The sequence below is a fragment of the Sus scrofa genome, chromosome 6 (genome assembly GCF_000003025.6).
Source record: "Sus scrofa isolate TJ Tabasco breed Duroc chromosome 6, Sscrofa11.1, whole genome shotgun sequence".
In the NCBI taxonomy this organism is placed as follows: domain Eukaryota; kingdom Metazoa; phylum Chordata; class Mammalia; order Artiodactyla; family Suidae; genus Sus; species Sus scrofa.
This window is the reverse complement of record NC_010448.4, coordinates 45,655,696-45,682,677: the sequence shown is the minus strand read 5'-3', so window position 1 is coordinate 45,682,677 and position 26,982 is coordinate 45,655,696. Positions and strand designations below refer to the sequence as shown.

Here is a 26,982-nt window from a genome sequence, read left to right as displayed (position 1 = left end):
TTGGAACATAGGGATTCCTGGATCTGATTGAGGTCCTTATTTTTGGGGGGCTATGCCCATAGCATGCAGAAGTTCCTGGGCCAGGGATCGAACTCTGGCCACGGTGGTGACAATGCCAGATCCTTAATCTGCTGAGCCACCAGGGAACTCCTGGTTGAGGTCTTTATCAGCAGAGATTGTGTGCAACACCCAGGCGACTTAGGTACCCCATGGGCAACCGAGTAAAAATGTACTACATCTGTCTAAAGCTGAATTTGAACTGAAAATCTTTTGAAATTGATGCGGAATAGAATATAGGAGCCAAGTCTATAAGAGCAAAGCATTTAGCGGTAGAAAATTGGATGGTGTTGGTCATTTATTCCCCCACCTCAGCTTTACTAAGATAAAACTGACAAGTAAAATTATATATGTTAAAATATTTATTTACGTATGTGTAATGTGGCTCCCATTGTGGCTCAGTGGGTTGTGAACCTGACTGGTATCCATGAGGATGAGGGTTCGATCCCTGGCCTTGCTCAGTGGGTTAAGGATCAGGTGTTGCTGCGAGCTGTGGTGTAGGTCACAGGCTCTGCTGGGATCCTCCAGTGCTGTGGCTGTGGCATAGGCCAGCAGCTGTAGCTCCACTTTGACCCCTAGCCTGGAAACTTCCATATGCTGCAGGTGCAGCCCTAAAAAGCAAAAATAAATAAATAAATAAATAAATAAAGTATACAACATTTTATACACACACACAGTGAAATGATTTCCACAATCAGGTTAACACAGTCACCTTATAGTTAGCTTTGTGTGTTTGTATGTGGTGAGAATACCCAAGGTTTACTGTCTTGGCAAATTTCAAGTGTATAGTACAGTATTATTAACTATTATTAACTAAGGTCACCATGCTATATATTAGGTCCCCAGAACTTACTTTATAACTGAAAGCTTATACACCTTTGGTCATTTCAGTTTTGTTAGAGCCCATTTTAATGGGTGGGACCATGGCATTAAGGTTATAGTAATCCACTGTGAGGTACCACTCATTCTTTCCATGTTCAAGACAAGCCATATTTGATTGTATAATGGAGAAACAGTGGTGATAATCACCTCGTCTCTTAATAGATCTTGTGTAATGGCTCTCCATCCATAAAGGCCCTGTTTCAATTTATATTGGGCCATATCAACAGTTTTAATGGGTTGGGGAAGATCCAGAAGGTCCCATTTGGTGAGGCCAACACTAAAGGCCAAAGTTTTAATTTTATTCAAATGACCATTTGACTGATGGGAGCATCTGTATTGACAATGGAAAATCCAAAGAAGGTGTGAGGTATGACCACTGGAAAATTAGGCAGTTATTGTGCCAATAGTCAAGGTAAGGTGGACTCATTTGCCTTTAATTTTATGTCCAGTAATGTCCCCAAAGAACACAGTGAGTTCCTCCTTTAAATTTAGTGGGGTTTCTGGGAATTATCATGATTTGGAAACTGGTATCAATAAAGACTATAAAAGGTTATGTATTATGTGGTGACCAGTGGACCACTATGGTTGTAGAGGGTTTATTGTGGATGGTGGTTGGGGTTCTGAGGGCATGCTATGTCCCTATGAGGCTAGGGAGGTAGCCACTTACTCTGGTTAGGGAATGCTGAAGAAGATCCTACACCTTAGGGACCTGGGGTTGGGTGAGGAGGTGAGGGGTCTTCAGTGAAGACTGTCATAGAAGGACCTGGAGCTCCTTGTGGGGTAGGGGGGGGGAGTCTTATAGGGATAAGATCATTGGAAAAGCTCTGAGTGCAGTCTTTAGGTGAGGGTTCTACAGTGGTAGAAGGTAGCCCTGACAATCTTGAAATGGGGGCTGACTTCAGTAGCAGGATCTGTTAAATAAGTATCTGTGCCACAGGGAACCATAGGTGTTTTTTTTTTTTCTCCCAGATAATCCAGAGTCAGGATCTTTGTTGTGACAGTGGCATGGGTAGCAGCAGCAGAAGAAATATTTTAAGGTCTTAGTCAGCCATCTGCTCTTAAAGAGTATAGACCTCAGCAAACCCCATGACTGCTTTCTCTAATGACTGCTAATGGCTGCATATATTCTGCAGGGACCAGTCTTCCCCCCCAAATATGTCTAAAGAACAGAGGCCAGTGCCCAGTTGAGACACACAATCAGCAGTCACAGGCTGCATCATTCCCCTGAGCAGTCACAGCTTATGTTCGAACTGAGACACACAATTCTAAGACACATACAGATGTATCCAGGGAAAGACATACAGCCTAGGACCACCTTAAGGAGAGCCCCCATCCTATTAGCCAAACCCTAAGCACCAGCTATCAAAATTTTTGACTTAGGTTGATTAAATCTATAACTGAGGCTCTGGAGGACACAGCATATGTTGTACAGAGAAGAATGCAAAGTGTAACCTTGACAACAAGTAGCAGAACCATCTCCCACACTATTTAAGTGGTTTGTACCCAGTTCCCTTTGTGGCTCAGCAGAAACATATCTGTCTGGTATCCATGAGGACACAGGTTTGATCCCTGGCCTCACTCAGTGGGTTAAGGATCTAGCGTTGCCATGAGCTGTGGTGTAGGTTGCAGAGGCAGCTCGGAACTGGCATTGCTGTGGCTGTGGTGTAGGCCAGTGCTACAGCTCCAATTCAATCCCTAGCCTGCGGACCTCCATATGCGGCAAGTGCAGCCCTAAAAAGCAAAAACAAAACAAATCAAAACTGGAGTCAAGGTCTTTATTACAAATAGATACTCTTACTATCAACAGTTTACCACTTAGTATTTAAGCACAGAGATGCCTCATGTCAAATAAATAGTAAATGGTAGCATTTTCTCATTCACCACATTCTCTAGTGTAAATCTGTAGAACTTTAATAAGGTTTGAATCATGATAGAAAACTCTTCTGAATTCCCTGATGTTTGGTGGGTTGGGGATCTGGCATTGTCACTGCTATGGTGTGGGTTCCGTTCTTGGCCTAGGAACTTCCGCATGCCATGGACTAGGCAAAAAAGAAAAAAGAAAACTCTTCTATATTCATTATCAGTTTTTCTCAGTATCAAGTTTTCTGGTTCTGAGTAAATCGAATACCAGGTAAAAGGAGTTGATACATCCACTGTATTTTACTCTAGCTTGAAATCTGATTATCAGTGACAAATGAATGGCAAGATTATGTTAGAGTATGAATCTACTGATATTGAGCAAGGTGTGCAGTCTGTCTAAAGCCCTTCCCACATTTCTTACATTCATAGGATTTTTTGCCAGTGTGAAGGCTCTGATGTCGGGCAAGTTCTGAGCCACAGATAAAGGCTTTCCCACATTCCTTGCATTTATAGGGCTTCTTGGCAGTATGAGTTCTCTGATATTGAGTAAGTTGTGAGGCACAAATAAAGGTCTTCCCACATTGTGCACATTCATAGAATTTCTCTCCAGTATGAATCTGATGTTGTTAGAAAAGTTGGGAACCACAAATAAAGGCCTTCCCACATTCTTCACATTCATAGTATTTCATAACAGGATGAGTTCTCTGGTGTTCTGTAAGTTGTGAGCCATGAGGAAAGGTCTTCCCACATTCCCTACATTGATAAGTTTTCTCACCAGTATAGATTTGCTGATGTTGACCAAGTTGGGAACGCAGTCTAAAGGCCTTCCCACATTCCTTACAACCATAGGGATTCTCACCAGTATGAATTCTCTGATGCCAAGTGAATTCTGAGCCACAAATAAAAGAGTTCCTACATGCTTTATGTTTATAAGGTTTGTCACCACTATGAATTCTCAGATGTCGAGTAAGGTGTGAAGATTGGGAGTTCCCGTCATGGCTCAGTGGTTAACAAACCCGACTAGCATCCATGAAGACATGGGTTTGATCCCTGGCCTCACTCAATGGGTTAAGGATCCTGCATTGCTGTGTCTGTGGTGTAGGCTGGAAGCTATAACTCCAATTGGACCCCTATCCTGGGAACCTCCATATGCCACGGGTGTGGCCCTAAAAAGACAAAAGACCAAAAAAAAAAAGAAAAGAAAAGAGAGGTGTGCAGATTGTCTAAAGGCCTTCCCACATTCCTGACATTCATAGGGTTTCTCATCTGTATGGATTCTCTGATGTTGAATAAGATGTGAGTCACAAAAAAAGGTTTTCTACATTCCTTACATTCATAGTGCTTCTCAACAGTGTGAACTCTTTAATGTTCAGTAAGATAGGAAAAATGACTAAAGACCTTGTCACATTCCTTACATTTATAGGGTTTCCTACCAATATGAATTCCTTGCTATCCTATAAATCCTGAACCATAAAGGCCTTCCTACATTCTTTGAATTTATAGAATTTCTCTTCAGGATAAATTTGCTGATGTAGAGTAAGAGGTCTTTGTAGGCTGAAAGCTGGCATTTTTTCGTAGGTCATTAATGCTTGGCCCAGATATCCCCCTGTTACCTCTTAAACTGGCCTTTGCATGTCCAGGCATCTCTGATACTGGAGCCCACAAGGCTATGACTTGTTTTCATTATCTTCTGTTGGGATGATGTTACTTCACAGATTTCTTTTTGCAGACATGATTCCTTGGTTTTACATCTGAACTCCAAGTCTGAGAGATAACCAGAGAGTAAACACATGATGTTTCCTCTGTGGGGAGATATAAAACTTCTCTGGTAGAAATGGGGGGAAAACTGAACCATCCTGGATTCCCCTGACACTAACATTTCCATCAACAGTCATATATTAGGGTGTGTGTACTCCATTAGAACCCAGCAAAGTTTTCCTCCTGCCTGTTTACATTAAAAATATTCATTATGGGAGTTCCATTGTGACTCAGAGGTAAAGAACATAACTAGTATCCATGAGGATGCAGGTTTGATCCCCAGCCTTGCTCAGTGATTTAAGGATCCAGCACTGGCGTGAGCTATGGTGTAGGTTATAGATGTGGCTCCGATCTGGCATTGCTGTGGCTGTGATGTAGGCCAGCAGCTACAGCTCCGATTTGACCCCTAGCCTGGGAACTTCCATATGCAGCAGGTGTGGCCCTAAAAAGACAACAAACAAACAAAAACAACAAAAAAACCCCACCCCATTATGATTCAGATTGCTTTCAAATTATACTCATCTGGATTTTTTGGTTTTTATAAAGACTTCCACAGAGTTCCCATCATGGCTCAGCAGTAATGAACCTGACTAGTATCCATGAGGACACGGGTTCTATTCCTGACCTCACTCAAGAGCTTAAGGATCCCGAGTTGCTGTGGCTGTGGTGTAGGTCAGCAGCTACAGCTCCCATTTGACCCCTAGCCTGGGAACTTCCATATGCCATAAGTGCGGCCCTAAAAACATAAAATAAATATCTTCCAAAAAAAAACAACTCCCATGCCTATCTTTTGTGTTTGTTTGTTTTTGGTCTTTTCTCTTTTTAGGGCTCCAGTCTTGGCATATGGAGGTTCCCAGGCTAGGGGTCCAATGAGAGCCGAAGCCAGCGGCCACAGCCACAGCCACGCCAGATCGGAGCCACATCTGCAACCTACACCACAGCTCACAGCCATGCCAGATCCTTAACCCACTGAGCGAGGCCAGGGATTGAACCCACGTCCTCACGGATACTAGTCGGGTTCACTAACTGCTGAGCCATGACGGGAACTCCCCCATGCCTATCTCTTTCTGAGGTTATAAGTTAAAATATTTTTAATTTATGATAGAAACCGCTTTAATGGAACAAACGAATATGGAACAAATGGAATATTCTCTCATGCAATCAGATCACCTAACTTGTACATAATTCCAATAATCTGCTTTTCTTGCTGATAAAATGCTCCTGTCCAAGGCCAATATCTTAACTGGATATTGAAGGCTGTCTTCTCTGACATAACCTTTTCTTGCATGTGCTTTTGCAACCCCATCCCTTCTCTTTCACAAATAATTTTCCTGCTCTCATGCTTTTGTCCCATCAGCATATAAAGACATTTTTTAAAAGTCTCCTTTAAAGTATACACACACACACAACTTCCTTGATCCTAGAAACGCCTATAGCTACCAATCATTTTTTTGCCCTCTATTTTACAAAATTTTCACACTAGTTAGCTCTCCTCATCATCCACACATGGTCTCACTTCCTATTTTTCTGCATTAAAATAGTTTCCCATACATAAATGTAAACTGATGAAAGTGGAAAAAACCCATTATAGCAATTGCTCATCCTCAACAGTTGTCAACTTACAATCTTGTTCATCCATCCACTTCTCACAGCCAACTCCATAGATTAATCTGAAGCAAATTCTAGGCATCTTATTATTTCATCGGTAAATATTTCCACATGAATCTCTAAGACTAAGGACATCTTTGCAAAGCATAATGATATAGTAATCACATCTAAAATTTAACAGTAATTCTTTAAGATCTAATGTCCTGCTTAGGGATGTGTCCTTTCTTTCATTTATTTATTTTTATTTTTAGGGCCACAGGTGTGGCATGTAGAAGTTTCCAGGCTAGAAAATCAAATCAGAGCTATAGCTGCCAGCCTGCACCATAGCCACAGCAATGTGGGATCCGAGCTGCGTCTGCAACCTACACCCCAACTCATGGCAATACCAGATCACTGGGGACATGTCCTTTCTTAAGTGAAGATGGTATATATGGCCTTCAGTTTGAAAAAGAAGTCATAAATGCTTAAGAAAGATGAAGGAGGTTGTTTGGAAAACAAGTCAGTACTTTCCGAATTCAAGTGTAGATCAGAATCACCTGAATACTCTATTAAACAATAGATTGTTAATATACCACCTCACATCAAATAAATAAGAATTTATACCAATAGGATTTGGGTTTCCTATTTTTAATGCATTCAGTGGGTTAAGGATCCGGTGTTCGGTGTTGCTATGAGGTGTGGTGTAGGTCGCAGACACACCTGGGATCCCACATTGCTGTGGCTGTGGCTGGCAGCTGTAGCTCTGATTCAACCCCTAGCCTGGGAACTACCATATGCCAAAGGTGAGGCCCTAAAAAGCAAAAAAAAAAAAAAAAAAAAAAAAAAACAGAATAAAATTCAAACTCCTTACAGTAGCTTATGCAAGTCTCCATAATCTTATTTTTCTTTGACATATCTCAACCAAAATCCTATTCAACAACTTCTCAATCTACTTTTCCCCACTGTTCATTATGTACCAAATATTTTATCACTTCTGAGCATCTGAAATAAGCCAAGTCCTTTACCTTTTCAAAAATTTCTACAGACTGTTCAGTTTGTTAGAAATTCTCCGAACTTAGCTCTTTGCATGGCTGGCTTCATATCATACTGCAGGTCTCAGGCGAACAGTTACTTCCTTAGAAAGACTGAGCTAGACAACAATAAATTCACTTCTTCCATAGTATTTTCTCATTACAATTTTCCAGATTTTAAAAGTACACAGTACCTTAGTCATGTGTAATCTTTTATATTCTTACTGTTAAGCTTGTAAGGGGCAGGAACAATGGCAGTTTTACTCAACATAGAAAAATCAAATATTTTACTCATAAAAGATGTTCCATAAGCATTCCTTGGTGGCCTTGAGGTTAAGCGTCTAGCATTGCCACTGCTGTGGCTCAAGTTCAGTCCCTAGCCCGGATACCTCTACATGCCATGGGTGCAGCCAAAAAAAAAAAAAAAAAAGTGTTCCACAATAATTGTTTAATGAATCACTGGATTAATGAAATGGGATTATTATAGGGATAACAGGAAATAACATGCAGATATGGAACCAAGAAAGAACATAAGAGTTATCATTTGTGTGTATAATTATAGAATAAATTTAAACATCTGTCCCTGGTTTTATTCTCTCACATCAGTGAAATAATATATGTATTTTCTTTCTTTCTGTATTTTCTCTCTCCCATACTGAAAGTCTCAGTTTCAAAGACTTCAACTAGGAGTTTCCGTCATGGCTCAGTGGTTAACGAATCCAACTAGGAATGATGAGGTTGTGGGTTTGATCCCTGGCCTCATTCAGTGGGTGAAGGATCCGGCGTTGCCATGAGCTATGGTGTAGGTCACAGACGCAACTCAGATCCCATGTGGCTATGGCTGTGGTATAGGCCGGCAGCTACAGCTCCAATTCGACCCCTAGCCTGGGAACCTCCATATGCCATGGGATCAGCCCTAGAAAAGACCAAAAAAAAAAAAAAAAAAAAAAAAAAGAATCCAACTAAATTGCTCATTTATTTTATTCCAGTCTCCAAATAACAGTGGCAACACAACCATTAATATGTTTACTAAAAACAAAGTTAAGATTTTGTGAGTCTGTGTGTAGTTTGTTCTTAAGATAACCAAAGGATAAAAGGATACACATTCAAATTGAATTGTTTTCTTTCTCTTTTGGTTTCAGGGATTTTTTTTTTTTTTTTGACTGCACCTGTGGCAAATGGAAGTTCCCAGGCTAAGAGTCAAATTGGAGCTGCAGCTGCTGGCCTACACCACAGCTCACAGCAACACCAGATCCAAGACTCGTCTGCGACCTACACCACAGCTTGTGGCAATGCTGGATCCTTAACCCACTGAGCAGGGCCAAGGATCGAACCCACATCTTCATAGATACTAGTTGGGTTTGTTTCCCCTGAGCCACAATGGGAACTCCTCAGGCATTTTTTTAAGTTAATTTTGTTTTATAATTGTGTAAGGTATTTATATAGTTCCCAACCTAGATCTACCTAGGTCTATAGTGAAAGAAGTCCTCTTCATCCTATTCCTTTCCCTTTCCTGGTAGATAACAACTGAAAAACACTTTATTTCCTTTCTAGTCATTCCTATCTCCTTCCTTCTTCGGACTTTAGGTTTCCTTTGTTCTTCTTTTTCTATTCTTTTAGGCAGTAGTTTAGGTTGTTTGAGATTTTTCTTTTTTTCTCTTTTGGCCATGCCCACAGCATGTGGAAGTTCCTGGGCCAGGGATCAAACCCACACCACAGTAGTGACCTAAGCCACTGAAGTGACACCACCAGATCCTTAACCCATTGCACCACAGGAGAACTTAAGATTTTTCTTGTGTGTTTTTTTTTTTTTTTTTTTTTTTTTTTTGAGGAAGGCCCTGTATCACTATAATTTCACTTGGGAGTGCTTTTGCTGCATCCCATAGACTATATTTGTTTGTTTTTTTTGTCTTTTTGCTATTTCTTGGGCCGCTCCCGCGGCATATGGAGGTTCCTAGGCTAGGGGTCTAATCGGAACTGTAGCCACTGGCCTACGCCAGAGCCACAGCAACGCTGGATCCGAGCCGAGTCTGCAACCTACACCACAGCTCACAGCAATGCCGGATCGTTAACCCACTGAGCAAGGGCAGGGACCGAACCTGCAACCTCATGGTTCCTAGTCAGATTCGTTAACCACTGCGCCACCACGGGAACTCCTATATTTGTATGACTGTGTTTTCATTGTCATTTGTCTCAGGGTATTTTTAATTTTCTCTTTGACTTCATCATTGACCCACTGGCTTTTCTAGTAGCATGTTGTTTAGTCTCCGTGTAATCCTTTTGTTCTCATTTTTCTTTCTGTGGTTGATTTCTGGTTTCATGACATTGTGGTCAGAAAAGATGCTTGAAATAACTTCTATCCCCTTAAGTTTGTTGAGGCTCAATTTGTGTCCTAGTATGTAGTTTATCCTAGGGACTATTCCTTGCACAATTGAAAAGAATGTGTATTCTGGTCGTGTCCTGTAAATACCAATTAAGTCTAACTGTTCTACTGTGTTAAGATCTCTGCTGCCTTATTCTAAAAAACACTTAAAAATATAATACCCTTCCTGTTTTTGGCAAATAGCAGCATTTTTTTTTGATCTTTTTAGGGCCACACCTGCAGCATATGGAGGTTCCCAGGCTAGTGGTCCAGTTGGAGCTTCAGCTACCAACCACAACCACACAAGATCCAAGCCACATCTGCAAACTGCACCACAGCTCACAGCAACACCGGATCCTTAACCCACTGATAGAGGCCAGGGATCAAACTCACATCCTCCTGGATACTAGTTGGGTTCACTACCACTGAGCCATGACAGGAACTCCAGTAACAGCATATTTTAGTATAATCAGTGTTTGGCCTCAGTTCTGTCATTTTGAATTATGATACATAAACACTTGAACATCCACACATTCATATATTTTTTCTAGACAGTCTTTCACTACATACACAGTTTTACTTACTCTTTATTTGGAGGGCATATCTCATCATATTTAGTCAAGTTTTTATTTTTGATCCAATGATTATTTTTATTCTACTAAATTTATATAATAACTTGTTTTCTTCCTCTCTTTTTGCTAGTACCTACTGGTTTCCTAATATAAGGAATATTAGGAACATGAAAATAATTAACCTCTTCTCCCTTCCCTAGGTTCTGATTTGAAATAGTCACTCCCTCTGTTAATATCTATAAAGTAATTTACAAGCTTATTGTACTTTTCATATACCCACCTCATGTTCTCACCCTACTTCCTGGATGATTATAACTACACATATCTACTATACCTAAGCATACTTTCTTCCTCATTGCTACCACTTGGTGTTAGATATACAGATTACTATATACTTAATGCTCACTCCAGTCCCTAGGTTGATATCACTCAATTTCCTTTTTTTTTTGTCTTTTTTTTTTTAGGGCCACAATCACGGCATATGGAAGTTCCCAGACTAGAGGTCAAATTGCCACAGCTACAGCAATGTGGGATCCAAACCACATCTGCAACCTACACCACAGCTCACAGCAATTCTGGATCTTTAAGCTACTGAGCAAGGCCAGGGATCAAACCCACATCTTCATGGATGCTAGTTGGGTTCATTAACTGCTGAGCCATGATGGGAACTCCTCAGTTTCCATGTTCTGAAGCTCATCTTCTGATTGATTCCTTGGGAAGGGGTTAGGGGAATAATACTCCCTGACCTTCTGCACACATATATAACAATTTGGTTAGATATAAAATTCTTGGCTCAAAATCAACATCTTTTTATAACTTAAACAGAAAAATAGGCATTGTCTTCTGGAATAAAGCTTTGCTGTAGAAAAGCCAGATGAGGAGTTCCTGCTGTGGCTCAGCCGGTTAATAACCTGACTAGTATCCATGAGGATGTGGGTTCAATCCCTGGCCTCACTCGTGGAAGGATCCCACATTGCTGTGGCTGTGGTATAGGCCAGCAGCTACAGCTCCAATTCAACCCTTGGCCCAGGAACTTCCATACGCCACAGGTGTGGCTGTAAAAAAAAATAAAAAGGCCAGATGACAATCTGATTTTCCTTTCAGGTGAATTTATACCTGGATGGCCAAAGTTATGACCTCCTGAACATATGGTTTCCTTTTTCAAAATATAGCTTCAGTCCTTTTGTCTTTAATTTTAGTTATCCTGAATCAATTTTCGCAATTGTTCTGTTCTATTGTACTCTTATTGGAATTCTTATTGGCAGATTTTTCACTGCCTAACTTCTGTATCTATTATATTCTAATTCCTCCTCTCTCCTTCATTTCTTTTTGATTTTGAAATTTTTTTTCTCCTTCCAATTCCTGTTTCTCTCAAGGCATTATCTGTCATGCATTTTCATTTTTATTTTCCTTCAAGTTTGATCCTCACCTCTGAAATGATGTTTAATTTTACTTCTAATTATTTACTGAGTTCTATCACCATCTTTGTGGATTTTTTTCTCCAAACACCTCATATCTGAGTTTTTTAAAATTCTGTTGTATTATTATTTGAGTGTTTACCATTTTCAGAAATGTGAATCTTGTTTTGAAACATTTTGACAGTTTTGTTTTATTTTTTTAAAGTATAGTTGTATAGTTGATTTACAATGTTGTTAATTTCTGCTATACACCAAAGTGATTTTTTTCATATTCTATGAAAAAAATTCTATGGTTTATTATAGGATATTGAATATATTGTCCTGTGCGATACAATAGGACATTGTTGTTTATCCATTCTGTATATATAGTTTATGGCATTTTTTTCTTAATTTTATTTTATGGCAATTTTGTGAAAGGTTAAGCCACAATCTTTGCCTATTGGTTTATTTAGAATTTTTATTTTATTTTATTTTACTTTGGTCTTTTTTTCAGGGCCGCACCCATGGCCTATGGAGGTTCCCAGGCTATGGGTCCAATCAGAGCTGTAGCCACTGGCCTACACCACAGCCACAGCAATGTGGGATTTGAGCCATGTCTGTGAGCTACACCACAGCTCACGGCAACGCCGAATCCTTAACCCACTGAGCGAGGCCAGGGATCAAACCCGCATCCTTGTGGATCCTAGTCGGGTTTGTTAACTGCTGAACCACGACGGGAACTCCTATTTAAAAATTTTTCAGGAGTTCCCATCGTGGCGCAGTGGTTAACGAATCCGACTAGGAACCATGAGGTTGTGGGTTCGGTCCCTGCCCTTGCTCAGTGGGTTAAGGATCCGGTGTTGCCATGAGCTGTGGTGTAGGTTGCAGACGCAGCCCGGATCCTGCGTTGCTGTGGCTCTGGCGTAGGCCGGTGGCTGCAGCTCCGATTCGACCCCTAGCCTGGGAACCTCCATATGCCGCGGGAGTGGCCCAAAGAAATAGCAAAAAAGCCAAAAAAAAAAAAATTTTTTTTTCATTTAAATTGACAGCAAAGCTTTCTTGTGCACAGTTCAATGAATTTTAATATGCGTAGAGATTCATATAACTACAATAATGATACAGAATAGTTCCACCCAAAAAAAGAAACTCCCTCAGGCTACCACTTTATACTCTCTTCCTCCCCTAGTCTTTCTCACAGAGCTATTCTCATTTCTACAGTTTTTTTAATTTCCAGACTGTTATATAAATGGAATTATACAGGAACCTTTAGAGATCTTTTTCCCACTCAGCATAATGCTCTTGAGATCCATGCAAGTTCTTTCATGTGCTTATAGTTCATGCCTTTTTCTTGCTGAATACTATTCCATTATATGTGTCATTCACCTACTGAAGGACATTTAGGCTGTTTTCAGTTTGGGGCAACGATGTACAGAACTACTACAAATATCCATGTGTAGGCTTTTGTGTGAATATATGTTTCCATTGCTCTAGGGTAAATACTCAGGAGTAGGATTGCTGAGTCATATATGTTTAACTTCATAAGAAACCGCCAAATTCTTTTCCAAAGTATGCCATTTTGCATCCCTTCCAGTAAATTGTAAGAGTTCCAGTTTCTGTATCCCTGCCAGCACGTGGTACTGGCAATGTATTTTATTTTAGCCATTCTAATAGATGTTTAGTAAGTAGTATCGCATCATGGTTTTCGTATGCATTTTCCCAGTGGGTAATGATGTTGAACATCTTTTCATGCATTTATTTGCCATCCCTCTATCCTCATCGATCAACTGTCTGTTCAAGTCTTCCTCTTTGACTCATAGGCTATTTAAAGGTTTATTTATTTCCAAGTGTTTGAAGGTTTTCCTCTTTGTTATTAATTTCTCATTTAATCACATCATGTCAAAGAACACAAGATGTATAGTTTCAGTTTGCTTTATGATCTAAACTATGATCCAAGATAGGGTCTATTTTAGTGAATGTTCTATACACACTTGAAGAGTGTGTATTCTAATACTGTTGTGTAAAGTATACTATAAATGTTGATTACATTCATTTACACGATTGTTACTTAGTCCTTCCATATGCTTTCTGCTTTTCTGTCTACTAGTTTTATCAATTTTTTTTTTTTGCCTTTTTTACTTTTTAGGGCTGCAGGTGGGGCATATGGAAGTGGGGCTAGGGGTCAAATTGGAGCTACAGCTGCCAGCCTATACCAGAGCCAGACCTGAGCCACATCTGCAACCTACACCTCAGCTCATGGCAATGACAGATCCTTAACCCACTGATCAAGGCCAGGGATTGAACCCCCCTCCTCATGGATGCTAGTCGAGTTCATTTCCACTGAGCCACAGCAGGAACGCCCAGTTTTATCAGTTATTGACAAAGGCATGTTGAAGTCTGTAAAACTGTATATGTCTCCGTTCATTTCTGTGAATTTTTTCTCTTGTTAGGGACATACACATTGAAAATCATTTCTCAGTGAATTGGTCCTTTTATCATTATGTCGTGTTCCTCTTTAGCCCTGGTAATTTTTACACTTTTCAGTCTTTGTTACTGTTAATTATAACTATTCTAGTTTTCTTTTTATTAGTGTTTGCATAGTGATCTTTTTCTGTCCTCTTACTTTTAATGTACCTATCTGTGAAGTAAGTTTTTCATAGGTAGCATTATATCAGTCATGTTTTTGGGGTTTTTTTTTTGTTTTTTTGGGTTTTTTTTGGTCTTTTGTCTCTTGAGGGCCGCACCTGCAGCATATGGAGGTTCCCAGGCTAGGAATTTAACTGGAGCTGTTGCTGCTGGCCTACGCCAGAGCCACAGCAACGCGGGATCCAAGCCACATTTGCGACCTACACCACAGCTCACGGCAGCGCCAAATCCTTAACCCACTGAGCAAGGCCGGGGATGGAACCTGCAACCTCATGGTTCCTACTCAGATTTGTTTCCAGTGAGCCACGACGGGAACTCCTCTTACTCCATTTTAATTGAAATGATGTTATCCTACATTTAGGAGAAGAATTAGGCAAGGGTAGATTTATGGCTTCATAGCATTAAAGCTCCTCCCCTGTGGTCTCCTAAGAGTGTTCAAAACGTAGCCTAAATACAAACTCCTGAAATCTGCTTCCTCCGCTCCCCTCCCCCAACTTTTATCTAGCCCACCTTCTTCCTTTGCTCCTGTCACCCTGTCCTGTTGTTCAATTGGGATTCTACTACCAGAAATGTCTCCTGAGTAGCAAATGTTGTCCTAAAAAGGCATCTGTGGTTTGGTTTCTAGAGTTTATGGGGCCCAGGCTGCTCTCACACTTTTATCTGCGCTGAATTTACCTGCCTATAGGAGGCTGCCTTTCACTTCCAGCTGCTGCTCTCAGACGAGCCTGCTATACTTTCTAGTAAGTATATTTATGATCCGATTATTCTTTTCTCAGAGCTGTCAGAGACTCCCCTGCTTTATTTCTGCTTCGTCCCATAAAAAGCTTATTCCCCGTTAATCCGCTGTCAGGGTTTGAGGGGATGACTTGCCACTTAGCTTTGATGTAGATGTTACCTGAGCACTTCTATTTTGCCCTGAGTTCCTCTCTTATTTGTTTTGTTTGGTAGGCGATGGGAGGATTCAAGGAAAGTGAAAAATTACCCATTCACTGCCACCATTGTTTCAGAATTCTCTTCTTTTTTTTTTTTTTTTTTTTTTTTTTTTTTGCTATTTCTTGGGCTGCTCCCGCGGCATATGGAGGTTCCCAGGCTAGGGGTCCAATCGGAGCTGTAGCCACCAGCCTACGCCAGAGCCACAGCAACGCAGGATTCCAGCTGCGTCTGCAACCTACACCACAGCTCACGGCAACGCCGGATCGTTAACCCACTGAGCAAGGACAGGGATTGAACCCGCAACCTCATGGTTCCTAGTCGGATTCGTTAACCACTGCGCCACGACGGGAACTCCTCTTCTATTTTTTTAAAAGCCATCTCAGGAGTTCTCATTGTGGCTTGGTGGTTAATGAACCTGACTAGGAATCATGCGGTTGCAGGTTCCATCCCTGGCCTTGCTCAGTAGGTTAAGGATCTGGCATTGCCGTGAGCTGTGGTGTAGGTCACAAACTCGGCTCGGATCCTGCGTTGCTGTGGCTCTGGCGTAGGCTGGGGGCTACAGCTCTGATTAGACCCCTGGCCTGGGAACCTCCACATGCCTTGGGTGCGACCCTAGAAAAGACAAAAAAAAAAAAAAAAAAAAAAAAAAAAAGCCCTTTCAAATCAGGAGTGATTTTTGTTTCATAATTCCGCTGTGAAAAACCACTCTTTCTAAGACCACCAAAACCCTCCCTTTTGTCAGTTACTGTTCTTCCAGCAGGTGTTACAGTGGATCTACTGGTGCATCCCTCCTAACTTTCATCATTTTCTACTTTGTTCACCAGTCTTTCTCATTCTCCTTTTAGATACCACGTAGGGTGATCAACCATCTCAGTTTGCCTGGAATTATCCTGGTTTTAGCGCTGCAAAGTCCTACATCCTGGAAAACTTCAGACTTGGGCAAACCAGGACCTTAGTCAACCTTATGTCCGATCCTCTTTTCTGGACTTCTAAGTGGAAGGACGTCTCAGAGCACAATCTTTGAGCCTCTTCTCCTCTCAGTATTTCACTCATTTATCAAGTGATTACATTCAGTCCAATTGCTTAATAAACTGTCTGCTGAAGATTCCCAGCTCTTAGCTTCTCCACTCTCCCAGGAGCTCACATATCCAACTACTATTGATCCTGTTGGCTCAACCTTAAAAAAACAATCTGGAATCTAGTCATTTTCTCAACATTTCTACTGTTCACGAGGGCCAGAGAATCAATATTTTAGGCTTGCAAGCCATAGTCTCAATTGCAACCATGCAGCTTGGCCACTATAGCACCAAAGTAGCCAGAGACAAAGGAATAGGTGTGGCTACGTTCCTATAAAACTTTATTCACAAAAATCAGGCAGATGCCTCATAGGCCGTACATAGTTTGCTGACCTCTAGTCCAACATACCGTCTTATGTGTGAATTACTAACACCACATCCTAACTGGTTATCTTATTCATTCCTTCTTTTAACTGCAGTAGCAGTCAGAAAGTTTTTTGTTAATTAAAACACACAAACAACAGTGTGTTGTATATCTGTATATACATGTATTAAAAGAGTACGAGGGAGTTCCTGTTGTGGCTCAGTGGTAACGAACCCAACTATATTCATGAGGGTGCAGGTTCAATCCCTGGCCCCGCTCAGTGGGTTAAAGGATCCAGCATTGCTGTGAGTTACAGTGTAGGTTGCAGACATGGCTCGGATCTGGCATTGCTGTGGCTGTGGCATAGGCCAGCAACTGAAGCTCCCATTCAACCCGTAGCCTGGGAACTCCATATGTAGAGGGTGTGGCCCTAAAAAGACCAAAAAAAAAAAAAAAAAAAAAAATTCGCACTGAGCGACAACGGGAACTCCATACTGATACAAATGAATTATTTTTTTTTTAGAAAGAAATTTATTTATTTATTTATTTATTTTTTGTCTTTTTGGTCTTTTTTTTTTTTTTTTTTTGTTATTGTTGCTATTTCTTGGGCCGCTCCCACGGCATATGGAGGTTCCCAGGCTAGGGGTTGAATTGGAGCTGTAGCCGCCAGCCTACGCCAGAGCCACAGCAACGCAGGATCCGAGCCGCGTCTGCAACCTACACCACAGCTCACGGCAACGCTGGATCCTTAACCCACTGAGCAAGGGCAGGGACCGAACCCGCAACCTCCTGGTTCCTAGTCGGATTCGTTAACCACTGCGCCACGATGGGAACTCCAAATGAATTATTGAATAAATAAATAAATAGAGGAGAACAGACAAATGGCCTGTGCAGAAGAATTTTGGTTTTTTGTTTTTGGCCATGCCAACAGCACATGAAAATTCCTGGGCCAGGGATTGAACCCAGACCCCAGCTACTGCAGTGACACCAGATCCTTAACTGGCTGAGCCACAAGACAACTCCAGAAGAATTTTAAATAACACGTAGATACTCTAAGGAGGTGGAACATAACTCCATGTCCTTAAGTGTGGATTATGTATAGCATTTCCTTCCAAAAAGTATGGTGTGGAACAGAGGAAAGTCACTTTATAGTGGAGACACCTGACAAACATGACCTGAGTCAGATGACTGTCATCAGTGTTAAGACATGTTGATCTTATGTACCCACAATATTACATGATAAGAATGGCACTTTACCTGCGGTCTTCCTCCCCCAAACCAGAACCTCAGTCTAATCATGCAGACAATACCAGACAAGTCGCAATGAGAGACAGTCTGCAACATACCTGACCGATACTCAGACCTGTCAAGGTCATCACAAACAAGGAAACTCTGAGAAACTATCACAGCCAAGAGGAGCCGAAGGAGACTTGACAGCTAGATGTATGTGGTATCCTGGATGGGATCCTGGAATAGGAAAAAAAAAAAAAAAAAAAAAAAAAAAAGGACATAAGATAAAAACTAATCTGGAGTTCCTGTCGTGGAGCAGCGGAAATGAATCCGACTAGGAACCATGAGGTTGCAGGTTCGATCCCTGGCCTTGCTCAGTGGGGTTCAGGATCTGGCATTGCCGTGAGCTGTAGTATAGGTCACAGACACGGCTCGGACCTGGCGTTGCTGTGGCTCTGGCATAGGCTGGCAGCAACAGCTCTGATTAGATCCCTAGACTGGAAACCTCCATATGTTGTGTGTGTGGCCCTAAGAAGACAAAAAATAAATAAATAAATAAAAAATAAAAAAACCTAGGGAAATCTGAGTCAAGTATGGGCTTTCATTAATTATGACATATGTACAAATAAAAGATGTTAATAGGAGATCCCATTGTGGCTCAGTGGAAATGAACCCAACTAGTATCCATGAAGATGCAGGTTCAATCCCTGGCCTTGTTCAGTGGGTTAAGGATCCAGTGTTGCCATGAGCTGTTGTGTCAGTTGCAGATGCAGCTCAGATCCCATGTTGCTGTGTCTGTGGGGCTGTAGCTGTGGCATAGGCCCACAGCTGCAGCTCCAATTCTACCACTAGCCTGGGAACTTATATATGCCAGAGGTGTGGCCCTAAAAATAAATTAAAAAAAAAAAAAGATGTTAATAATACCCAGACTTCAAGAAATACTACAAAGCCACAGTCATCAAAACAGTGTGGTACTGGTATCAAGACAGACAGACTGACCAATGGAACAGAATAGAGAATCCAGAAATAAACCCTGACACCTATGGTCAATTAATCTTTGACAAGGGAGGCAAGAACATAAAATGGGAAAAAGAAAGTCTATTCAGCAAGCATTGCTGGGAAACCTGGACAGCTGCATGCAAAGCAATGCATGTGTGTGAAACTAGAACACACCCTCATGCACAAAAATAAACTCAAAATGGCTGAAAGACTTAAATATATGACAGGACACCATCAAATTCCTCTCTCTGACATCAACATCATGAATATTTTCTTAGGTCAGTCTCCCAAAGCAATAGAAATTAGAACAAAAATAAACCCATGGGACCTCATCAAATTGAAAAGCTTTTGCACAGCAAAGGAAACCAAAAAGAAAACAAAAAGACAACTTACAGAATGGGAGAAAATAGTTTCAAATGATGCAACTGACAAGGGCTTAATCTCTAGAATATATAAACAACTTATACAACCCAACAGCAAAAAAACCAATCAATCAATGGAAAAATGGGCAAAAGACCTGAATAGACATTTCTCCAAAGAAGATATACAGATGGCCAACAAACACATGAAAAAATGCTCAACATCGCTGATTATAAGAGAAATGCAAATCAAAACTACCATGAGATATCACCTCACACCAGTCAGAATGGCCATCATTAATAAATCCACAAATAACAAGTGCTGGAGGGGCTGTGGAGAAAAGGGAACCCTCCTGCACTGTTGGTGGGAATGGAAACTGGTACAGCCACTATGGAGAACAGTTTGGAGATACCTTAGAAATCTATACATAGAACTTCCATATGACCCCGCAATCCCACTCTTGGGCATCTATCCGGACAAAACTCTGCTTAAAAGAGATACATGCACCCGCATGTTCATTGCAGCACTGTTCACAATAGCCAGGACATGGAAACAACCCAAAGGTCCATCGACAGAGGATTGGATTTGGAAGATGTGGTATATATACACAATGGAACACTACTCAGCCATAAAAAAGAATGACATAATGCCATTTGTAGCAACATGGATGGAACTAGAGAATCTCATCCTGAGTGAAATGAGCCAGAAAGACAAAGACAAATACCATATGATATCACTTATAACTGGAATCTAATATCCAGCACAAATGAACATCTCCTCAGAAAAGAAAATCATGGACTTGGAGAAAAGACTTGTGGCTGCCTGATGGGAGGGGGAGGGAGTGGGAGGGATTGGGAGCTTGGGCTTATCAGATACAACTTAGAATAGATTTACAAGGAGATCCTGCTGAATAGCATTGAGAACTTTGTCTAGATATTCATGTTGCAACAGAACAAAGGGTGGGGAAAAAAATGTAATTGTAATGTATAACTGTATAACCTGTAAAGATAACTTGATCCCCTTGCTGTACAGTGGGAAAATTTAAAAAAGAGTAGAACTCAATGCAATATAATATGGAAAAATAATAAAGAAAACTCAATAAAATTAAAAAAATAAAAATAAATTCTTTAATCCCCCCCCAAAAAAGATGTTAATAATAAAGGAAACAGGGACTTCCTGTGTGGCTTGCAGCAGAACTACTAGAACCACTTGCTTCTACAGTGGCTGTGATTTGACCCCTGGCTTGGGACCTTCCATATGCCACAGCTGCGGCCACTTGTTTATTTAAAAGTATAGTAATAATAAAGGAAACAGTGTGGGGAATATAGGGACTCTTGGTACTATCTTTACAACTTTTCTATAAATCTAAAAGTTTACTTTAAAAAAAAATGAGAAAGTAACAAGTGATTAAAGATCCAAATGGAACTTCTAAAAATAAGAAAATGAAATTGAAATTTAAAAGTCAGCGGATGAATTGGAAATATGAGACTGTAGTCATAATGCGTTTTTTTCCAAATACTTCCTAGCTTTATCTACTGAAGGTCAGAAATAGTGACCAATCCAGCAGAATGAGCAGGCTAATGATGAGGTTGCTGTCTCTGAGTACCACTTCTCACTCCAAAGAATCAGGGCTCCTTGGAGCACGGCAGAGCCTAGAGCCTATTATGAACCTAGAGCAACGTGGCATATTAGAAAAGCAAAGAAGCTATCGAAGACATCCTTGGGTCATGTCAAGAGGACTTAGGAACCAATGTGAAGAGGCTTCCACTGGCCAAAGATGGGACAATTTGAGCTTATGAAAAATAACTATAGGAGTTCCCACTGTGGTATAGTGGGTTTGAAAGGATGAAAATACAACCTAAGCTAATGAGAAGCTTAAAATTGTTCTGAATTCCAGAGTTTGTTCCTTATAGGTAAAAGGTTAGGTTTTTTGCTGTTTTAAAATATGCGGAAGTAAAATAGGCCCTGAGTACGTGTCTCTAGGCATGAAACTTCTTGAAACTATTTGAGATAACAAGAAAAGGGAGTTTCTAACTGCTTGTTTAGCTTCTGTAAAACTGCTTGCAAAAGATAAAAGGAGAGGAGGTTAATCTCTAAAGCAACCTCAAATTGGTTGCGCCATAAAGATGTTGAAACGTTGATACACATATCTTGGTGACAACATGTCTCCGCCACCCCGAAACATGCGCAAATGTGTAACTCCAAAACAATTTAAATTAATTGGTCCACGAAGCGTGGGCTTTGTTGTGAACCCCATAAAAGCTGTCCCGACTCCACACTCGGGGCCGCAGTCCTCTACCCCTGCGTGGTGTATGACTGTGGGCCCCAGCGCGCTTGGAATAAAAATCCTCTTGCTGTTTGCATCAAGACCGCTTCTCGTGAGTGATTAAGGGGAGTCGCCTCTTCCGAGCCTGGAGGTTCTTTTTGCTGGTCTTACAGGTTAAGGATCCAGTGCTGCTGCAGCTGTGGCACAGGTTGAAGCTGCAGCTTGGATACGATCCATATGCCTTCAGTGCTTTCACTGCTGCAACCTAGGTTCAATCCCTGGTCTGGGAACTGAGAGCCCACATTAAGCTGCTGTATGCCATGGCACAAAAAAAAAAAAGTAACTATAATGTAATGAATGATGAAACATCAAATACTTTTTAAACCTATGAGTTTATAATGATAATTTTTAAATTCTCTGGTAGTTTTTAGAAGATGAAATCAAGGAGTTACTGTGGCGGCGCAGTGGAAACAAATCCATCTAGGAACCACGAGGTTGTGAGTTTGATCCCTGGCCTCGCTCAGTGGGTTAAGGATCCGGTGTTGCCACGAGCTGTGGTGCAGGTCGCAGAGCGGGCTCGGATCTGGTGTTGCTGTGGCTGTGGTATAGGCCAGTAGCTGTAGCTCCGATTGGTCCCCTAGCCTGGGAACTTCCATATGCTGCCGCAGGTGTGGCCCTAAAAAGAAAAAGAAAAAAAAAAAAAAAAAAGAGAGATGAAATCAAGAATGGCTGCTAACTCCACAAAAAGAGAAACAATGGAACATGATATGCTTCCTGATAAAACACACAATACTGATACAGCCTGTTAATAGGGAATAAAGAGGAGAGAGGTACATCTGTTAAGTAACAGGACAGATGTTCCAGTTTTTATGAATCAGTGACTAGATGACTGCTCTGAAGACATTTTATGTCACGTAACAGAGAAAAGAGGCTAAAAATACAAAAGTGAAGTTAAGAGTCATGAAGAAAAAACAAAGATCTTATCGGTTTTTCAAAAAAGAACAAGGAAACTATTCCCAGATGTAATAGCTAAAATTTACTCAGAACTGATGAATTTTTCTTTCTGGGACCATTTTCCCTTTTTTTTTAAGGTATATTCTTATAAGTTTCTTTCTGTTCATGGTTAATTCTTTCAAGTCTGTTCACTTGAAAATGTATTTTACCTTTTATCATTTTTAGAAGAGTAGAATTACAAACGTTTATCATGAACAGAAAGAAACTTCTAAGAATTTCTTTAAAAAAAAATGAAAGTGATCCTAGAAGGAATAACAAGGAATTATAGAGTAAGACATTGGAAAATGTCAACAGTGAGTGTGTGTACTGAAATAATAATAGTATTTACCTATTAAGATTCTGAATAATAATACCATATATAGCCAGAAGATGGGAAAGTGGAATTATAACATTTTATAATCTTCTCGAGCAGGACAGAGATTTTAATAAAGATGCTGATTTACACCTTTTTTTTTTTTCTGTCTTTTTACCATTTCTTGGGCCGCTCCAGCGGCATATGGAGGTTCCCAGGCTAGGGGTCCAATCGGAGCTGTAGCCACCAGCCTATGCCAGAGCCACAGCAACGCAGGATCCAAGCTGCATCTGCAACCTACACCACAGCTCACGGCAACGCTGGATCCTTAACCCGCTGAGCAAGGGCAGGGATCGAACCCGCAACCTCATGGTTCCTAGTCGGATTCGTTAACCACTGTGCCACAACGGGAACTCCTGATTTACACTTTTTTTTATGGCATATTGGCAGTTCCTGGGGCAGGAAGTGAATCTGAGCCGCAGCTTCGGCAACACTGGATCCTTTAACACACTGCTACGGGCCAGGGATCAAACCCACACGTCTTCAGTGACCCGAGTCACTGCAGTCGGATTCTTAACCTACTGTGGCACAGCAGGAACTCCACAGATATTGCTTTACACTTTAATTAGGTATGGTGAAATTTCAAGAATAAGAACAAAAAGAACAGAGAACATAATACCTAACCAACTGTGCTTGCCATGTGCCAGGCACTGTCCTAACTTCTTTACACATATATGAACTCATTTAATCCTCACAAGAATCCTATGAGTGGGTATCACTACCATCTATATTTACAAATGAGAAAGTAAATGCCCCAAGGATAAGCGAATTGCCAAAAGTCACATAGCTGTTAAATGGCAGAGCCAAGGACACCAAAAACAAAGGCAGCAAAAGCAAAAACAGGTGGGACTACATCAAACTAAAAGGCTTCTGCATAGCAAGGGAAACCATCCAAGAAATGAAAAGGCAATGTCCTGAATGGGAGAAAATATGCAAATCATGAATCTGGGATTCATACCTAAAATATATAAAGCACTCAACTCACTAGCCAAAAAAATAAAACGATATGCTTTTAAAGTGGGAAGATCTGAACAGATACTTTTCCAAAGATATACAGAGAGCCAGTAGGTGAAGGAAAGTACACTCAACATCATCAAGCATCAGGGAAACGCGAATCAGAACCACAGTGAGGAATCCTCTCACATCTGTTAGAATGGCCGTCACCAACAAATATATAATGAGTGTTGTCAAGAATGTAGAGAAAACAAGGAACCCTTGTGCACCGCTGATGGGAGTGTAAACTGCAACAGCTACTGTGGCAAACCATATGGAGGTTCCTCAAAATATTAAAAATATAACTACATATCACACGGCAATTGCTCTTCCGCATATTTTGACAAAGAAAATGAAAATACTAAAAGATATACGTACCTCCATGTTCACTGCAGCATTATCTACAATAGCCAAGACCTGGAAGCAACTGAGTGTCCATAGGTGTATGAATGGATAGAGAAAGTTAAATGGCTGGACCTGAGGGCATTAGCTAAGTGAAGTAAGTCACACAGAAAGGACAAATACGGTATGATCTCATATGTGGAATCGAAAAAACAAAACACCAAGTTCATAGATACGGAGAACAGATTGATGTTTGCAAGAAGCAGGGGTAGGGTGTTGTGTGTGAAACAGGTAAAGGGAGTTAAAAATTAAAAACTTGGGAGTTCCTGTCGTGGCAGAGTGGTTAACAAATCCGACTAGGAACCATGAGGTTGCGGGTTTGATCCCTGGCCTTGCTCAGTGGGTTAACGATCTGGCGTTGCCGTGAGCTGTGGTGTAGGTTGCAGATGCGGCTCGAATCCCGCATTGCTGTGGCTCTGGCACAGACCGGTGGCTACAGCTCCGATTAGACCCCTAGCCTGGGAACCTCCATATGCTGTGGGAGTGGCCCAAGAAATAGCAAAAAGACCAAAAAAAAAAAAATTAAAAACTTTTCCTTAAAATAAGTCATGTGGATGTAATGTACAGCGTGGTAACTGAAATTAATAATACTATATTGCATCTGAAAGCTGCTAAGATAATTTTTTTTACACTTTTTTTTTTTTTTTTTTTTTTTTTTGTCTTTTTAGGGCCGCACCCACGTGGCACATGGAGGTTCCTAAGCTAGGGGTTTAATCGGAATTGTTGCTGCTGGCCTACGCCACAGCCACAGCCACACCAGATCCAAGTCCCCTCTGCGAACTACACCACAGCTCATGGCAACACTGGATCCTTAACCCACTGAGTAAGGCCAGGGATGAAACCTACAACCTCATGGTTCCTAGTCGGATTCATTTCCGCTGTGCCATGATGGGAACTCCAGCCAAGAGAATTTTAAATGTTCATATTACAAGAAAAAATTCTGTAATGTTGTACAGTATTGAATATTAATTAGACTTATTGTGATCAAAATACATGTAAACATCAGATCATTTATGTTTTACCCTGAAACTAATATAATTTTGTATGTTAATTACATCTAAATACAGTTTTATTTAGGAGTTCCCGTCATGGCTCAGTGGTAACAAACTCAACTAGTATCATTGAGGAGATGGGTTTGATCCCTGACTTGCTCAGTGGGTTAAGGATCTGGCATTGCTGTGAGCTTTGGTGTAGGCTGGCAGCTGCAGCTCCGCTTTGAGCCCTAGCCTGGGAACTTCCATATGCCACAGGTGTGGCACTAAAAAGATTAAAAAAAAAAAAAAGTAATTGTGTTTATAGCCCATATAGATGTAAAATTATCTGACTATAATAGCACAAAGGAGGGGAAAGGAAGTGGAACTATTTGGAACAAAGCTTCTGTATTTTATGGGAATTAAATTGGTATCAACCTGTGAGTTCCTATCATAGCTGAGTGGTAATGATCCAGCTAGAATCCATGAAAACACGGGTTCAAACCCTGGCCTTTCTTAGTGGGTTAAGGATCCGACGTTGCCGTGAGCTGTGGTGTAGGTCGCAGACGAGGCTTGGATCTGGCGTTGCTACAGCTGTGGCGTGGGCTGGCAGCTACAGCTCAAATTCGCCTGTGGCCCTATAAAAAAAAATTAGTATTAATCTGAAGTAGACTATGACGAATTACGATACATTTTGTAGTCCCTAGAACAGACCATCAGGAAAATAACTAGTATGTGTATATAAAGTTTTAAAACCAACAAAGGAATATAAGTGGTATTCTAGAAAATATCTAAATGTAAAAGAAATCAGGAAAGAAGGAACAGAGGAAGAAAAAGTCATAGGACATAAAAATAGCCAAATGGCAGACATAAATCCAACCACATTAATAACAACACGTGTGAAAGAATCAAACACTCCACTCAAAGAGCAGACATTGTCACATGGCTGAGAAAACAAGATCCAGGAGTTCCCGTCATGGCTCAGTGGTTAACGAATCTGACCAGGAGCCATGAGGTTGCAGGTTTGGTCCCTGGCCTCGCTCAGTGGGTTAAGGTGTTGCTGTGAGCTGTGGTGTAGGTCACAGATGCGGCTCAGATCTGGCATTGCTATGGCTGTGGTGTAGGTGGCTACAGCTCCAATTAGACCCCTAGCCTGGGAACCTCCATATGCCATGGGTGCAGCCCTAGAAAAGACAGAAAGACCAAAAAAAAAAAAAAAAAAAGAAGATCCAACTATCTATTGTCTTCAAGAAACAGTTTAGATTCAAAGATACAATAAGGTTTAAAGTTTAAGGATGAAAGAAAATATACCTACCAATATCAGAAAAGTGGGCTTACAACAATAAAAAGTGTTATTAGAGACCAAGGGAGGCCAATTCATTAAAAAAGTTACTAGATTCAAGGGAGGAAGATATAATAATGATAACTATATATATACACCAAACATCAGAGCTCCAAAATATAAGAAGCAAACATTGCCAGAATTAAAGGAAGAGACAGTTCTACAGTAATGGTAAAAGACCTTAATACTCCACTTTTTCAATAATGGAGAGAAAAACCAGACACTAAGGAAATAGAGGGCTCGCTTTATACAACACATAAACCATTGGATATAACGGATATATACAGAACAATCTGCCAAAGCAGCAAAATGCCTGCTCATTCTTCTCAAATGCACATAGAACATTCACCAGGATAGACCATATATTAAGCCACAAAACAAATCTTAATAAATCTGAGGAGTTCCCATCATGGCTCAGTGGTTATCGAATCTGACTAGGAACCATGAGGTTGCAGGTTTGATCCCTGGCCTCGCTCAGTGGGTTAAGGATCCGTCTTTGCTGTGAGCTGTGGTGTAGGCTGGCAGCTGTAGCGCTGATGAGACCCCCTAGCCTGGAAACTTCCTTATGCCGAGGGCTTGGCCCTCAAAAAA

The 26,982-nt window shown here is 40.9% G+C and overlaps 2 long non-coding RNA genes across 4 annotated transcripts in view; one reads left to right on the top strand and one right to left on the bottom strand.

Annotated features, from left to right (window-relative positions):
• The window catches only part of LOC102161624, a 28,168-nt gene extending 11,981 nt beyond the window's left edge, over positions 1-16,187 (top strand). Inside the window, exons 2-3 of one of the 2 annotated variants that reach the window (XR_002345330.1) lie at positions 14,775-14,889; positions 15,928-16,187. This is a non-coding gene — a long non-coding RNA (uncharacterized LOC102161624). Of the gene's footprint in view, positions 1-14,384; positions 14,890-15,927 lie in introns of those variants that run through there. The other variant, XR_001309099.2, reaches the window with a different exon arrangement.
• On the bottom strand, positions 2,702-26,098 carry LOC100736945. Of its 2 annotated transcripts, XR_002345327.1 has the most exons (4): positions 25,488-26,098; positions 17,809-17,929; positions 4,413-4,563; positions 2,702-2,978 (listed from the first exon to the last, which is right to left on the bottom strand). It is a non-coding gene; the product is annotated as an uncharacterized LOC100736945 (long non-coding RNA). The 2 variants fall into 2 exon arrangements; XR_002345326.1 differs by lacking the exon at positions 2,702-2,978 and having other exon boundaries at positions 3,949-4,563.